Below are 16,251 nucleotides of genomic sequence, written 5' to 3'. Positions count from 1 at the left end.
AGCGGGGCGCGCTCACGGCCGCAGCGGGGGCTGCGTGGGGGGCGGCAGCCGGGGCAGGGGCCGCCCATCGGCCCAGGGGGCGCGCAGGCCCCGGCGGGGCCCCGGCGCCGGGAGAAAGTAGTCCCTCGGCCTCCCCCTCGCGCCGCTGGAAGGGGTTCGGCGGCGGAGGCGGCGGACGAGGCGGTGCTCGGTGCTGCGGCTTCAGCTGATAATTGAAGGGAAGAGAGGCGGTTGCTGCCGGGAGGAGGGGAGGCACGGAGCGTCTGCGGAGGCCGCGTCGGGACAAACTAGGTACCTGGGGCCCCTCCGCTCTTTCAGGGGGCGCCGGGGCGGTGGGCGCGGGGCGGGGTGGCGTTGGGCCCATCGGCAGCCTCCGGGCCGGGCGGCCGGGCCTGTTGTGTCATCCCCGGCATTAGCTGAGCTGCCCTTCCCGGCGGCCCGGGGCAGGGGGAGGGGAGCAGCGCCATCCCGGAGCATTGTTGCGGATGGGGGGGGGAGGGAGGTCGGGGGGGGACGACACCACGCCGCGCTGGTGAGTGGGGGGGGGGGGGGGGGCCGGAGGTGTGTAACGGGGTGAGGGGAGGGGAGCCTCGCTGAGGAGGGAAGGGGTGGAAATGGAGCTGACAAAATGGCCAGGCAGTCACCAGAACCTGCTCTAGGGACATCCCCTCTCTCCCCGGCGTCGGGTAGGGCTGCTGCCTGCCGCCTCGCCTCGCCCGGGCTGCCCGGCGTGTGGGGGGAGCGCGGCCTCCCCTCTCTGGGCCCTGTGGAGCTGCTGATACAAAAGGGCAGTGTCAGTGTTGACACTGCCGTACCGATTTGTATGCCCTTTCCCGTCTTCTCCCTCCCCCACTGTGGTTGGCCCCCTTTTCCCTAATGGCTTTTTTTTTTTTTTCCTTTTTCTGAAGGAGCTATCGAATATCTTAAGAAAGAAATAGCAATTTCTCTTTCCTTCCCCCCTGCCCGGCTCGATAAAAATGCTAAATAATCGGCCGACGTCCATATTTCACAAGCTTGGGGAGGGGGGGGGAGAGAGGAAGAAGGTGGGAAGAGAATGGAGGCGCCTGTAGGGTCGGAGTTACAGTGTTGACTACCCACCAGAGGGGTTATTTTCGCAGTTAATGTTCTAGAGCTGATGTTTTTGTTGCTTTCAGTCAAGAAGCAAGTTGCCTGGTCCTCGCGTTTGCTTGCATAATGCGTCGTACTTGGAGGCTGATCAAACGCTGGGTTCTGCCTTTCCTGCCTGGCTCTTCCTCCTTCTCCTTCCCCTTCCCCGGCGGGCTGGGGGGGCTGGGGAGTGGGAGAAGTTTTGAGGTGCTGGTAGCACTGACGCCAGCCACCTCCTGGTTACTGCTCTGGTTATCTGGGGCTGGGAAACAAACCGATACCGGGGCTTTCGCCAGACCTGTAGGCCCGTCTTCCTGCTGTTCAACTTTTTTTATTGTTCCCCCTTCCCCCCCCTTCCTAGTGCACTGGCTTTCTCGACAGCCAGGGGTTTTCACAGAACGGGAGTCCGAAAGTCTAGACTGTGAACCGGAAAATAATAGGGGAAAGAATGGAAAGTTATGTCAAGGGCTTTGGGGGAAAAACATCGACGTATCGAACAAAGGTCCTGCCTGTATTGGAGAGAGGCCTGCATGTGAGGCCTGATTGTGTCGCATTTACACACGGGGAAGAAATGAGTGCTTGGTACTGGCCTAAATTTATTCTGTAAGTCTGGCATGCAACTTGGGAGCATTTTTAGTGTGTGTGCAGTTTGTTTTGAGGGTGGTTTTATTATGTGTAGCAATCCAATAATAATTTGAATTTGAACTATTTTTTTTCCAGAAGACTGTTTAGGTTTTTTTTTCTTCCTGCCTTGTTCAGCAGAAATAATATTGATCCAGAGGTTCTAACACCATAACACAAAACTTTACTCAAACAGGATAACTTCCACAGTTTGTTTTGTGTGTTTTATGAATATTGAGCTTCCTGGTGCTTTAAAGACTGTCAGAAAGAGGAGTTGAGTAGTTACTACCTGACAAATATGAAGTACATCCTTCATAATGAGGAAGAGGAGGCATTCTAATCACTTAAATTGAAATTAATTTTATAGGCTTTTCTTAGGGGAGCTGTCACTGTGGATATACGTTCTTTGTAAGACTTAAAAAGCTAGCTGGCATTGCTGTAATTACTTCTGTTTAGTATAGTCTCTTTCCAGTTCTGTCTTCTCTCCCACCCCCAAGATTAGACTTCTAATTGTACAGGGGTGGTTTTTGGTATTTGATTTCTGCTCAGATTTGTGAGGCTTTTAAGTTTTTGATTAAGCTCAAAGTTTTAAAATATATTTTATTTGTGTGTATATATATGAAATGCATAATGAACATGAAAGCAGTACTTGAAAAATAACAGTATACCTTTCTATTGTTTGGTAGCCTATTTAATAAATATTGATAGGAACTAAATGAATTTCATTTTTTGCAGCTAATTTTAACAATGTTATATTTGAACTAAGAAGTTTAAAAGCAGTGTTTTGGTGAGTAAATACTGTAATACTTCAAGTTTTCAGAAACTTACATGTTTTTAACTTGTAGTTTCTGTATTTGTAAAATGGGGCTGAGTATGCATGGCTTGGTTCTGTATATACACTGGTTTTGATCTTAAAATGGAAGGGTATTTTTAGTTTTTATTGTTTGGTGTATCCTGTTGTTGTGTTAGAAATATAGGTGACTGATATTTTTTTTTTTCCCCCCACTCTTAGGGTCTCTGAAAAATTTGTGAGTAGTAAGCTTGAATTGACAACTTTAAATTTGAATATTCTTCAGTCTCCAGATGGCTCCATAGGTAGGAACCAAAACAGGTCTTAGCTGTTAGTAGAAAAATTGTAGGTCATCCACAGTGTGACATTACTACTTATTAATATAGCAGATCTACTTCAGTAGGAGTGCCGACCTGTTGAGTAAGAGGCTTATGAAAATGGAGTCTTTTGATGTCTTGCAAAAGTTTTTCAGGCCAAAGTGACCATTAGGGAAACAACTTGTATCTTCCCAGTAAATGAATAATCAGAGCTGTCATTCTCAATCAGAAATCATGTACAAGTTTATTGTTTATTTTTCTTTTTATGTTGCATTTTGACTGCTTGTCTTCAAACCCAGGATGTAAATATTATAGAAAAAATTAGTAATGAAAACTTGTTCTTATGAAATCATTCCTAGATATGAGGCCCAAAGCTGTAGGCAGCAAAGACACTGTATTCCTTTGGCAGCAGTTTAACAGAAATGTAATGCAGTTGACTTTAATGTCATGAAAGAAGACATGATGAATTTCTCCGTGGGTCCTTACATCACTGATAGGTACAGTTACTTACTTTAAGACAACCCAGGAAGATAACCTGACTAAATTCCTTTTGTTTCTAAGCAATGAAGCTGAAGCATGAGCAGGGAAGTTATTGTTTGACTAACCTGTATGTTTGTACTTAATTTGCAGTGTAAGTGAATCTCAGAACTATCTGTGTTAATCTTATATTTATAGGCCATTCTATATTTTCGAACAGCTAATTAGTTAGCATCATGTAGAACACCTCTGATGATGGGTCTGTCTTCTGTCACACTGAGACTAAATTATTGTGACTAAATATAATCAAATCCCAAAGTTGTACAACATGGTGTATTATCACATTGTCAAAAACTTAACCTGGAATGTTTCTGGGATCTCCCATTGGCCTGTTGGATGACCTGTGTCCTGTTCATCACCTTTCAAATTAGTAACACTCCCTATAAAACACTTTGTGGACTCTGACACTCTTAATAGTGGAAACTCTTCATCAGGCTGTCACTGCTCCATTCAGTACTGACTCTGAAGGTACATCTGAATTTTTTGGTAGGGTAACAGATTACCTTTGGGTCAGTGTGTTTAATTTTTTTGAAGAAGTAATACCTACTTTGAATTTGCTCTTAATATTTTTATATATAGTATCATAGCAGATTTATGGGAGTATATGAACCAACTTTTTGCCAAGCATTTTCATAGCTAAGTTTTAGTTCAGGACATGAGGTTAATAGCTGCAAAAACAAAGTCATGTTAACTCTTTTTTTTCCTCCTGATATTTTTTTTCAGTTTACTTGAAATAATATGTTTCTCAAGGAGCAAAACTATTTACAGACTTCTCACTGGTGATCAAGCATGACAGAATGCTTGTGTGTAGCTGCTTGTTTCAGGATGTCTTTTTTAAGAAAAATGATTAACTTTAAAACATGAATTCAGCAGTCTTCCGTAAATGCAAAAATTCTAGCTACACGTGATACCAAGTGTACAGTCAATGTGAAAGACAGTGCTAAGTCAACTAGCTTCTCCACTGTGTGCTTTCAGATACCAGTGATGGTTACTTTGGTGCGAAGGTTAGTTTTGAGGAGCAATTGTTCTCCTAATCCTGCCATGTGATAAATTTTTTCTCATCAAGTTGGTAAAATCTAACTGTGTAAATATGCAGTCATATTCTCCTTCAATTCTGTCTGGCAGCCAGGGTTCGAGCACACATAACCAATCTGTTTACTCTCACTGTCTATAATAAGGCTTGTCTTGCAATGTACTGACTGTTGCCAGTCTTACTTGACTCATGAACATAGTACAAATATGGCAGAAAACTGCCATGTGTAAGAGCAATACATAGTCAACTTTTGAAGTGAAGACTTTTATATAGGAAAAAATGGAAAAGTTAGATGTATATCAGAGAAGTAATTATGGTGATCTAATACTGGACTTCAATAGTGAAGATGTGTGAGAAGTACTGGCAATGGTGTTCAAGCAATAGTTGCCTTCAGTTGCTCCTAAAAAGCCTCTCTTGTCATGATTCATAGAGTAAGACAGTTTGGAAAGGACCTCTGGAGGTCACTTGGCCCTGCTCACCACTTGACTTTATCTACTCTTGAACAAATAGTTTTTCATTGATCACTGTACTGATAAAATAGCTCCATCTTGAGTGATAAGAAAGGGAAAAAGCAGCAAACCTACAAAGTTATGTGTGGAGAAGAAATGGGAAGGATTCTACAATGTGTAGCAGTGCAATGCTGTCTCATGGAGCAGGGGGGAATCACAGTTTCTCAGTGTTTTCTGAATGGATCATTCTGCTTTGTGATGGTGTCCACAATAAAGTGCATGTGCTGAGCTGCAAAGATTTGACCTTCTTAAAAGGTATGAAAGGGTCTGAGTCATATCCTGGAATGTGAACGTTGAGTTGTAGGGAGCAATTTGGTATTTCAAAATGGAAGCTGAGGTCCTTGGTACTTGTTGAACAAGAAGGCTTTTTCAAGATCTGAAAGTCAAGGTATATTTCATGTTTATTCTGCTTTCAGAGTACCTTGTTACTGACAACGCTTGTTTTATTGCATAACATCTAAATAAGTAAACTTAGTGTAAAGAAGGGCAGCTACTTGCTAGACTCTTGTAAAGGTGGAAATGAAAGAATACAAACATGTTCTTTATTTTCTGATGCACATGTGTTATTTGGGGACAAAGGTGTTAAACTTTTCAGAAAGCTGTTTAAATATCAGCAATGTGAGTCTCCTTCAGATTGTGGCTGACTACTATTGTGTGTTTAAAGTATGGTTAATATCAATTGTTATTAATGCAGAGCAGTAACTGTGAAGAATTTTTACTTTGATTTTTAGGGGTAGTTCCTAAAGAAAAACCATTAGGAAAAACAGCCCTGGGACAAACCTTCGTAGGTCATCTGTTACATACTTATGCTCCAAGGTAACTAGGTATAGTCTTAAGCTATATTTGCTTTTAGAAAACACGCATGCTGTTTTGTTCTCCATGTCTAACTTCCGTCTTACTTGCCTCACTATGAGCTTATTATGGTTTCATATCCACTCTGGGTAGGAGAAATGATCTTCTCTCTGTACTGTGGGCTTTTATGTGGTTGAAGTCTGTTCTGTACCTCCTCTCTTAGTCCAAGACTGCTTAGATGTAAAAGTAGAAGTACAGGTAAATAAAAATGGAAGTAAAAAATACACTTTTATGTAGTATCTTCTAAGGTGAAAATGTGAGGTTTTAGAAGCAATATAAATGAGTTGAGGCACCAAAAAAGGAAAGCTGTAAACAATGCATAGTAACACTAGTGATGGTGGACTTCAACATCCCCCATGTCTGCCTGCCCTGCCCCAAAGAAAAGGGAAAAAAAAAACACACACATATGCACACACCTCCCCTCCCTCCCCAAACAATCAAGGGACTTGCATTAAATTTCCTTGATGTTGGTATAATGATTAGATGCTTGCTTTAACTCTTGGAGTTAGTGAGGAGAAGCTGTCTTTACATCATATATCTTTGTGGAATATGAATCTGTGGTAGATGTCTATTTTTGGACAAGATAATATTGTAAGATGTTAACATCAGGGCTAAAAGATGGCATCTTATCCATGTTAGTAATGTTCTGTGTCTTCTAATGTCAAATCCTTTATGTAATTAGCCTATTCAGTACAGAGAGTGTCCCTTCCTGGAAGGTGTGTGCAGTGTAACTGAACCTTCTGATCACAGGTGAGATGTGGCTATGCATTTAAGAGAACTAATGAAGAAAGTAAGTGAAGGTGCATATTAATAGCCTGTATGCTGAACACAGACTTGGAACTCTGCCTTCCTTAGAGAGTGAATGTTCTCTTCCTCTTTACTTTGAGGATATATACTCTAAGCAAGCTACTGACTGGGAACTGTAATTTTTCTTTAAAACTTGACTTGTTTTGGCCTTTGCAGTTGTTTCAGGTATAACAGCCTGATGAACTCATCCATTGTAAAGGGGTGAGGGGAAGGTGGGAAATCACTAACTTGAAGAAGGGTGAGCATACAGTCATAGTCTGTGTGAGTAAGCCTGAGTGAATAGCACCTGAGAAGAAGCTGCATAGCTAGGTTTCAGATCTTTAAGTAACACCAGTAAACAAAATAAATGGGTTCAGGTAATGGAAGGGGCAGGAATACCATTGGTGTACATAAAAATGCAGCTTGATTTGAAGTTAATTAGAAAAACCTCTGGAGAAAACACCATTTCAACTGAATCTCATTTAAAGAAAGTGACAGAAGCGACATAACTTTAGCAAACTTTAAGCCAGGGTTCCAAGTGTTAAAAGTTCTGCTTTAAAGATCTGCTACAGTCTATTCCACAGTGTTTTTCACATTTATGTAATGACAGTGCATGTTGCCATATCTTCCCCTGGTAGTATTCTGCCTGGTTTATTTAGCAGATAGCTTTCTACAATAAAACACTGGTAATAAAAATGAAGACCTCCATTATACCATAAGAATATGGCATAAAGAAGTTAGTTTCATTTCCTTACTTGGTTACAAAAAGCTTGGCAGAAGAACAAACATACTTTGCCAAAAATAAGACAGCAAATATGCTTTCTTCAAATTTCTTGTATGACAACTTTTAAGTTGATACAGTTCTGCTGCATAATCCCTATTTCTTGTTTACCTCAAGTATTTGTTGACTTGCAAGGGAATGTAGCCATGTTTTATACTAGACTTTTGACAACAGGACTCCAACTTAAAACTTTCATCAGCACTTAGTAACTAGAATTGGAAAAGAAGCATTGTTAAGACAAATGCCCTTGCACACCTCACTCTGCAAATTTAAATACTCCATTGAGCTGAACTGAGCTCTCTCAGGTTAACCTTCAAGAGGAAAGATGAATTTTGTGGAATTTAGAATGTGAAGGAACAGTACTGTTTAAATGCCTTCCATGAACATTTAAATACTTGAGCATTATATTCACAGTAGTAAGGATGGGAATTTTTTTTCTTAATAGTTTAGGGGTTCTTGACATAGTGCCAAAACAGAACTGGAGTTGGAACAGAATGGGCACTCAAGATTCTGACTTAACTGTGTTGTATGCAGATGAACTCAAGTAAGCTAGGACCTGAGTACTGTAAATTTGGAAACTTGAGGTAAATACAAATGTAGCAATAAGTTAATTTTTGAAAGCACACTTAAAAGAAATGTAAAGTTGCCTGTGAGACTCCACTGAAGTTAGAGGCAAAGTAATCTCAGTCTGTCACTTTCAAAATAAAATGCAATGAACACACTTGTTGCTATACTTCATTACTTCCAGAGGTTGTCTGGAGTAAAGTATATTCCCTGAGTGCATGAGGCTTTTTCCTCTGTCACAGACTCATCCAAAAGCTGTTAAAACTTACTGTAGTTTTAAATAAACTAGATTCCTATTAGGTAACTTAAGTCAGTGGGTAAACTTAATGTAGTTCTGTTGTCTATTCTGCAGAATTCTTTACTACTTCATGTATTTTGTTCAGGTGAAGTCTGAGTTTCTATCAGCTTGAGATCTTGCACTTAAATTCTAACTGTGCTTCCTGCTCGCAACACTTGTAGTGTCACCAGAAACACTTTAACTGCCTCAACCTGTTTTTGGCAGTCTGACTGTTCTGAAGTAGTGTTGCTTCTGTTTGTGGTATATGTTTTGTTGTTTCAGTTTCATGGCCACTGAAATTACTGGAAACCCTATTAGATCTCACCTGTACTATTAATGCAATTAATTTTAATCTTGTTTTAGTGCTGTTTAGCGCATTTTAAAAATTTAATCTAAAGTAAGGCAAGTAGGTTGCTGTGCATTGTAAAATTGCTTAATGTTTTTTCATGTAAAAGCTGTTCCCCTTCAACTAAGATACAGTTTCTTCCTTACAGATTTTTAGATTCGTGGTATTGTTTTCCTTCAACAAAATTCTGTCAGGATATTTGAAAAGTCAGCTCAGTAAGATGGCAAATCAAAACTAGATAGCAGATGATATTGTTAATGGATTTAAAGACAGTTAAATTATTTTTTGACTTCATTCTGTAACCCATTCTGAAATATCAGTTGCCTTGATTGTTGTTAATAACTCAGTTACAAAATTTCTGTGTTGCACTTTCATAGTGTTCCTGTGTTTTTGTCTGCTAGTCCTGCGTGTAACTCTTTCCAAAAAAGTTTTCTGAATGTATTAACTCTGAGAGATTTCACCCCCACCCCCCCGCACACACACATTTGGGAGATATCAAATGTGAACATATGGGCACAGAGTGACACAGCAATAGAAGGATCAAGCTGGATAAACAACCTCTGCATAGAATAACCCTATCCAAAAGTGTGGTGTATGGTTTGTGGTTTTTTATTTTTAAATCCTAGAACTTGCTGCTTACTGCAATAACTTGCTTTGTGGAGAGCTATCTGCTGCCTCCCCCGCTCCTTCCCAGCAGAAGGTGTGGGGACAAGTTTTCTTTCCTTAGTCACAACAGAGTTTCAGTGGTAGATACCATGGGACAGAACAAGAAAAGCTTCACAAACTGCAGATAATATAGGTTTGATTCTTTGCAGTGTCTTCTCTGACTTCTTTTATCTTCTGAGAAAGAATGGGTGTTAGGCTAACAAGAATGGTGCTCCAGTTACTTCCTTAGCAAAAATATGAAAGAGGGGGTACTAGTCTTTTCTAGGAACTGAACCTTTAAAGTAGTTTTTGTACCTGAGTGTCTCAGTCCTGAGCAACATGAGCATACCATCTCTGGTTGGCCTAGTAGAACAACAGAACTTGTTATTTGTCAGTTGTCTGTAAGGACAGTGAAGTACTACTGTCTAGGAATAAGCTTAGTAAGAGACTTCATAATGTGAAAAGTGTAATCTGCTAATATTGTTGATACATCACTTAAATCTCTAACTTGCAACCATCTAAGAAGCAGCTAGGTGCATGCATTGGTTTTGTTTTCATACTTGCTTTTTTAATTCTTCAGTCTTCCTAGGAGATTCTTTCAGTATGTTGTTTCTTTAAATTTAGGATCATCTAATTTCCTGCCTGAATTTTTCTCAAAACTGTTTTGCCTGCTAACTGTATCAATGCTATCCTCTCATTTAAAGTAACTTTCTTCTCTTGATGATCTACCCTTGGCCCATACAGAAAGCCTTTATAACCACCTTGTTGCCAGGCTAAATAACACAGACTTTATTAGTCACCTCTTGTAAGACCACTTTTCTGTTCTTTCAACTGGAATTCATCTGTCTTGACCAAGGCTGGCTGTGATGGGATGGTGTATTCCAGATAAATACTTCTTGTACAAAAGAACTGCAGAATTCTCACTTACTCTGTAACGGTATATATACCTAAGCATTGGTTCCTCTTCCACACCCCCCCCCCCCTCTCCATTCCCCTCTGGTATCACTGTGAGGAACTGGAACATGTAGTCACTACTGGTTATTTCAACGGACAAGGGCTTGGCTTATAGCAAACCTCCTTGTTTCCAGTACAAAGGTATAGGATCTCCATGCTGCTTGGTATTATTTTACTTCATAGCATTACAAGTATCTCATTAGAATAATTTACTGTTCTGTGTTTTTGATACATACTTATTATTTTGGGGGAGGAAAGGAGGAGAGGAAAGGGGAAGTGTAGGTTTTGATAGTTTTTGGAAAAAAAGAAGGGGGGGGGGGGGAGTTTTGAGGGAACAGCTCCAGCTTTCAGTAACCCTGTCACCTGGGTAGTTACGTTGAAATAAGCAAGGCTGTAACAATGATAAGGCTTTCTATGGGTAATAGTATTTTCATTGTTACAAATACCTTCGGATAAACTCATATGATGATGTATTCTATTCGTATGCTACTTAACAGCAATTGGTTGTTTAAATAGTTTTGGATTTAAGAAAACGAAGTAATGAATGACCTCTTTTCTATAAGCTTGGAAATAGTAGCAAGTGTCCTGAGTTCTGCTGTCAAAAAACTATTTCACTTCTGGACTCTACTGATTTCCTGTCATTACTGAATTAGGGTTTCAAGATCTAATTCCATCACAAGTTTAAGATTTAACTTGCCTGCCTTCAAGTGTTACAAATGTATAAGCAAGCACCCATAGTTTACAGAAACTGTAATTTCCAACTGTTTTTCTGAACATTGGGCCTCTGACTGCACATTCACAGTAGCCATGAGTATCTTAAGTCCTGCTATGTCTAAAAATGAAAGTACTTTAGACAAAAATACTCTTGCTCTAGTGTGCTTGCTGTAACACAGCTTTGAAACTGACAGGGGTGGAAAGTTGTAGTTTAATAGTCCTTGTCAAAGAGTACTTGTACTCTCTTGCTAAACTCTGGTTCAGTGAGAGTGTCTATCTACATATGTTCATAGCGTAAACAAGTATAATTTCATGGCACTACTGACATAGTGAAGGAGGGTAGGCTGTCTTGTGAAAAGTATTTGAAAGAAGCAGTCTTAAATCTTAGCTTGTCAGGAGAGGACAGGGCCTATTCCTGGAAATGCTGTCTACACTAATGGGTTCTCTTTTTAACAGTAGTTTGGTTTTTGTTTGTTTTGGTTTTTTTTAAAGCAAAGGGACAATTCTTCCTTACTGTGTTTGTGGATCACTTTAGATTGGAGTACTTCAAAGGCCTGACTTTTAGACTGAAATATTTAGTTGCCAGCTAAAGGCTAACAGGAGGAAAAAAACCAAAAAGTGCAAAAGTGTGTGTAAGTGTTCAGTTTTTATACCACTGACTATAGCTGTATTGTCATAAATGTTATAGCTATACCATGAGAGGTAGTTGCTCCCATAGGGATCTATCTCTGTGCTTAGTTCCTGTAAGGGAAGGTGTTCTAAAGGTGTTAACCTGCCATGCTTAAGCTTTGAACAGCAGAGGCAAAGAATTCAAGAACCCTGAGTTCTGTGCCCACTGACTCATGAATGCTGCTCAGAGATCACTGTGTGACAAGTAGAGCAGATGTAAACTACTGTTTTTCCTCTGATTCTCAGATAGCTTGTGTGAGGCATAGCTGAGTTGGGGCTTGTAGGCCCCTATCTTTGCTTTATGTATATTATCTAACTTGTTAAAAAAGCCTACTTCAGAAGGGTTTGGTCTTTCTGTTGACAATATCAGAAGCAGAAAGTGACTAGTGCAAGTCCAGACCTGTGACAGCTAGAAGCAGAAGCTCAACCTATAGTAGAATACAGTGATTTAAATGTCCAAGTTTAGTTAAGTCAAGGAGCATCAAAATCGAGGGAGTTTGCTACTATTTAATAGTATTCCAGGTGGTGGCAACAAACTAGAGCTGCACCTCCTCTTGGTGTGTGTGTTTGCTGTGGTGTTGGGAAGGTTGGTGGCCCAGCTTTGAGGTGGGAATAATTAAAATACACATTTGTGACTGGCTATCATCTAAGCTGCTTTGTTCTTTATACTTGCTGCAGTAACATTTGTGGTGGGAGGGTGGAGGAGAATCTGATGTAATTTCAGGTTGCTTCAGCAGAATTTGAAAGCTTTTACTGGTGACAACTGGTGATAGTTCTAAAGGTTTGAAATTGTATGTATAAACTTGTACAGATGCAATCTATATTTTGGCCAACTCCTGAAGTTTGTGCTGAATTCTAACATGAAAATGGTCTGCACAGGCATTAGTGTGAAACTAGTAATTGTACTCTAACCCTGTACCTTCTGAGGTATTTGAGTAAGCAAAGGGGTTTGAAATAATGACATAGTCAAAGGTAGGAACTTTGGGTAAATACATATAGTAGTTGCAAGCTACCTTCTACTAAGTACACAAGACTTTTACTTAGTTTTTAGATTAGAGGAACTAACTGTCCTTTCTTATTTAGATGACTATGCTCACTAGGATGTCTTCCAAGAAATGTAGTTGGGTTTTTAACCTTCATCACTACTGTGGTACATAGCAGAGTTCAGCTGAAAAACTCCATACTGCAGACTCACAACTCTAATGCCCTGAAGTCTGGCTTGTTTAGGTTTTCTCTCCTTAGTCTGTACTGTAAATTTAGTAGTAATTTTAATCCTGTATGAAGAGTGTAAGGAAGTGTAATCACTATTAAGCTTAGAGTTAATGGAGTTATTAAAAAAAAAAAGTGTGTTTAGCTCAATGTCTGTCATACTTGAATATGTACAGAATGTTTGTGCTGTCATATTAATTAGAAAAGTATCCATTATAAAACACACACTGCTATACCACAGCTGAAATGTTTTTCTTGAAAATAAAAAAAAGCACTCCTGAAACTTTCAGGCTCTTATCATGCAGCTGTTTAATGTAATAAATATTGTCAGATTATTATATGCTAATGGCATATGCTGTCCTTGATATTTGAAACTACAACACCAGACTGCTGATTTGAAAAACCCATGTTAAAAGCTTCATACCCTCCACTTTCTAATTAACCAAAATAGACATTTAATTGGAAATAGTTCAATCTATTTCTTAATAGATGATCCAAGTTTGGTGAGCAAAGTTTTCAAACTGTTTAACTTTCAGTTCTGTGGAAGAAGTTCATGCTGGACAGATCAGGCTGTTTTCAAATTGCAGTATCTGTGTCCCAGAACTGTTCTGCCAGGGGAGCCTTTACATACAAAGAAAACATATAAATAAAGTTTGAAAAGCATAGAAGACCCAAAGTTAGTACAATTAATTTGGCATCTTTGGTAGCTAATGGGGGTTGGAGGTGCTGGGAAATAATAGATGGGAGAAGAGATTTATTTCAAAGACTTGAAGTAGGGAAATAGAGGCAGTAAAGATACTGTGATTACTAGAACGCTTCATTGCTCATTAATCATATGTGGGATGGGGATGTGCATGCTCCTGGCTGAGTATCTTTGATTAGCAAAATAGTTGTAGGATTAAGAGAGGCTGCCGCCTTTATGAAATACCTAAATTTTGCATTTGATATAAGATACTGTGCAGAGGGGAGGGAAGGAAGAAACTGATCACTTTGGGGCCTACAGGTATTTTCCCTCTTCCTTCACAAGCCTAATTCATACTTGTTCTTTAATCTCTCCCTGAAGCCACTCCATTCCCTGTGTTTTTTTACTCAAGTGTTGTAAAGAGAGTTCTGTCTTGCATGATGAATCTGCCCTCTCTAGTTAAATATCCTTTTGTTTGTCTTCCTTACTAGTGCATTTTATTAAATGGCTTAAAATAAATATTAAGAAGGATGACATGCAGAGTAGTTCTGAAGCTGTATCCACGTCTTATGGATGTTTTTTAAAGAAACAAAACAAGAGACAAGACATCTTGCATAGGAATTGTTGAGTGAAGTTTGCTTTCAATTCAGTGTCAAGGGTATGGGATTATTTTCATGTTTGCAAAAATGTCTTTCAGGAGCGTAGCAAGATGGATGCATAGCTTTGCTCCAGAGTATTCTATCATTGATGTACACACAAAGTACTTAAAAGAAACACTGTCTTCCTTTCTTCTTTTCCTCACCATATCATGTTCCAATCCTAGACAAGGCTAGAATCAATTGGTGTTTGGGGGTGATAGGTTGTAGGTTTGCTTGTAAGGCATAATTAAGCATTAATGCAGGAAAAAAGGTCACCTGTATAGGATGCTACTCTTGAGTATTCTGACTGGGTTAGAGCAAACTGCAAGAGCAAAGATTTAACAAATCAGCTATTATAATATCTAGTTCTTAATCATTTTGGTCCTAAGATCAAGCTATAGAAAGCTTACAGTTCTGCTCATTCGTTTATATGTATCTTGGAGCTGTGGAGAAACTGTTTTTGATACGTGTTCTGTATTATTGGTAGTCTGTGAGTCCTTTCAGTACATCAGAGAGCAGCAGTTTAGCTGGGAGGTAACAAAAAGCTTCAAACAGATTTAGGCAGCATCTATTGGAACATCTTGCCAGGAAGTAAGTAACCTTTCTTCCAATTCTGAAGTGATTGACTGTTGGCAAGGAATTCAGGCTTTGGCAATCCTGGCCATGCTGTGACCCTGAGGAAAAATACCTTATTAGTGTCAATTTATTAATCTAGTGAACTGTAAAATATGGACATAGTTACACTTGTTGCTTGTGCAAGAGAAGTGTGTGCATAGCTTGGGAGAAAGGGGGTAAAAATCATTGGTGAGGTAAAGCAGAAAAAAAGGGCTGGTGGTACTTGCACATATGGGAAGGAAGAGAGGGATTTGTAGTAGACTTTTTTTGTTTGTATTAAAGTTTGATGATGGTGAGTTCTTGTCTAGTTTAAAAATAAGACTAAGTCTGGCATCCTGCTAAAAAGCATTTGAAAGAGCTCTAATATTTAGATTTGCTAAAGTTCAGCATCTTAACCCTCTGTGTTCAGGTTCTTGGGACACTTGCTCATTTGTGGTTACCATACTCTGTAATCCCCTTGTACAAGACCTCATTCTCACAAACTTGTTTTATTTGTCAAGTGCTGAAAAGGTGCATATGTGCAGAGTGGAGTAGACAGTCTTGTCAAAGCGTGCCATAAAGTTCCTTTATTCTTTCATAAAGCTTGGTACTCTGCCTTTTGACAACTTTTTCCATGAATTTAAAAGTGAGAACCTTCTTAAAATGCAGTTGTGGAAGCTAATATTGTATGCTTTCCCGTGTAGTTACCATGAAAGAATAGCTCTGAGCGCTGTAAAGTCCTGATCCTATCATTGATAGGATCAGGTCTTTGATCAATGATAGGATCAATTTAAAGACAGCCTAATCCTTGGTGCTTAACAGGTGTTTCTTTGGGTGTGCCTTCCTTTTGTTCAGCTTTACACAGAACTTCTGTTTCTCTATACAGATGCTTGGTAGGTAGTTTGGTTCATGATTTCATACAAGATAAATGTCTTTAATTGTGCCTATGTCAGTAATTTGGTATGTGTATTGGAGCTCACTCTTAATCACATCACTGCAAGGTATGATGTCAATGTATAAATTGTTTTTCTTTGAGAAGATGCATCTGTGGCACATAATTCCAAGATGCCATTGGTTCAAGCACTATGCCGTTTAGAAACCTTAAATGTGTTTTAATCACTTTGTTGTGCAGTATCCTTGTGATAGCTAAAGATCCATATGCAGATCCAGTGCTGAGGAAGCCGGAAACTTAACCTGTTTTAATTGTATTTCTTCTTCAACATCAATTAAACCATTTCCCAGATTGTATCATATGACGTAGGAATCTTGCTATGCAGTCGGCCTACGTCCTTTTTTGTGTGGCATTTGGATAGAAGTCTTTGCTAGGAGGATAGCATAACCTGCTTCAGACAGTATAGGAAAGGAAGCCTCAACAGACATCAGGTTGGAGTCAGTGCTAACCATCAGTGATTAGAAAAACAAAAGGAAAACTCCAGAGATCATACAGATTTGTCCAAAACTTGTGTAAATGATATTTTGAAGATGCAAAAACTTAAGACCCATTCTAGTTAAGTAGAAAACAAATGAGTACTCCCCCTCTCCACTTCCCCTGGAAACCTAGAATATTTTTTAAAATTTTTGTATTTATCTTTAAAGTAATTCTCTTAAAGACATGCTAGTTGAGTG

General features: G+C 39.5%; 1 protein-coding gene across 11 annotated transcripts in view; it reads left to right on the top strand.

Moving 5' to 3' along the window:
* The first annotated feature begins 137 nt into the window (after positions 1-137).
* TRIP12 (thyroid hormone receptor interactor 12) overlaps positions 138-16,251 on the top strand; it is an 80,840-nt gene continuing 64,726 nt past the window's right edge. For 7 of the 11 annotated variants that reach the window (XM_074833770.1, XM_074833767.1, XM_074833766.1 and 4 more), the window contains exon 1: positions 138-291. The gene's annotated coding sequence lies outside the window, so the exon portion shown is untranslated. Of the gene's footprint in view, positions 292-2,463; positions 2,516-9,040; positions 9,118-16,251 lie in introns of those variants that run through there. The other 4 variants (XM_074833763.1, XM_074833771.1, XM_074833762.1 and 1 more) reach the window with 4 other exon arrangements.

This window comes from Strix aluco, chromosome 9, assembly GCF_031877795.1.
Source record: "Strix aluco isolate bStrAlu1 chromosome 9, bStrAlu1.hap1, whole genome shotgun sequence".
Taxonomy (NCBI): Eukaryota; Metazoa; Chordata; class Aves; order Strigiformes; family Strigidae; genus Strix; species Strix aluco.
The sequence above is the reverse complement of the archived record's forward strand: the minus strand, read 5'-3'. Positions and strand labels throughout refer to the sequence as shown.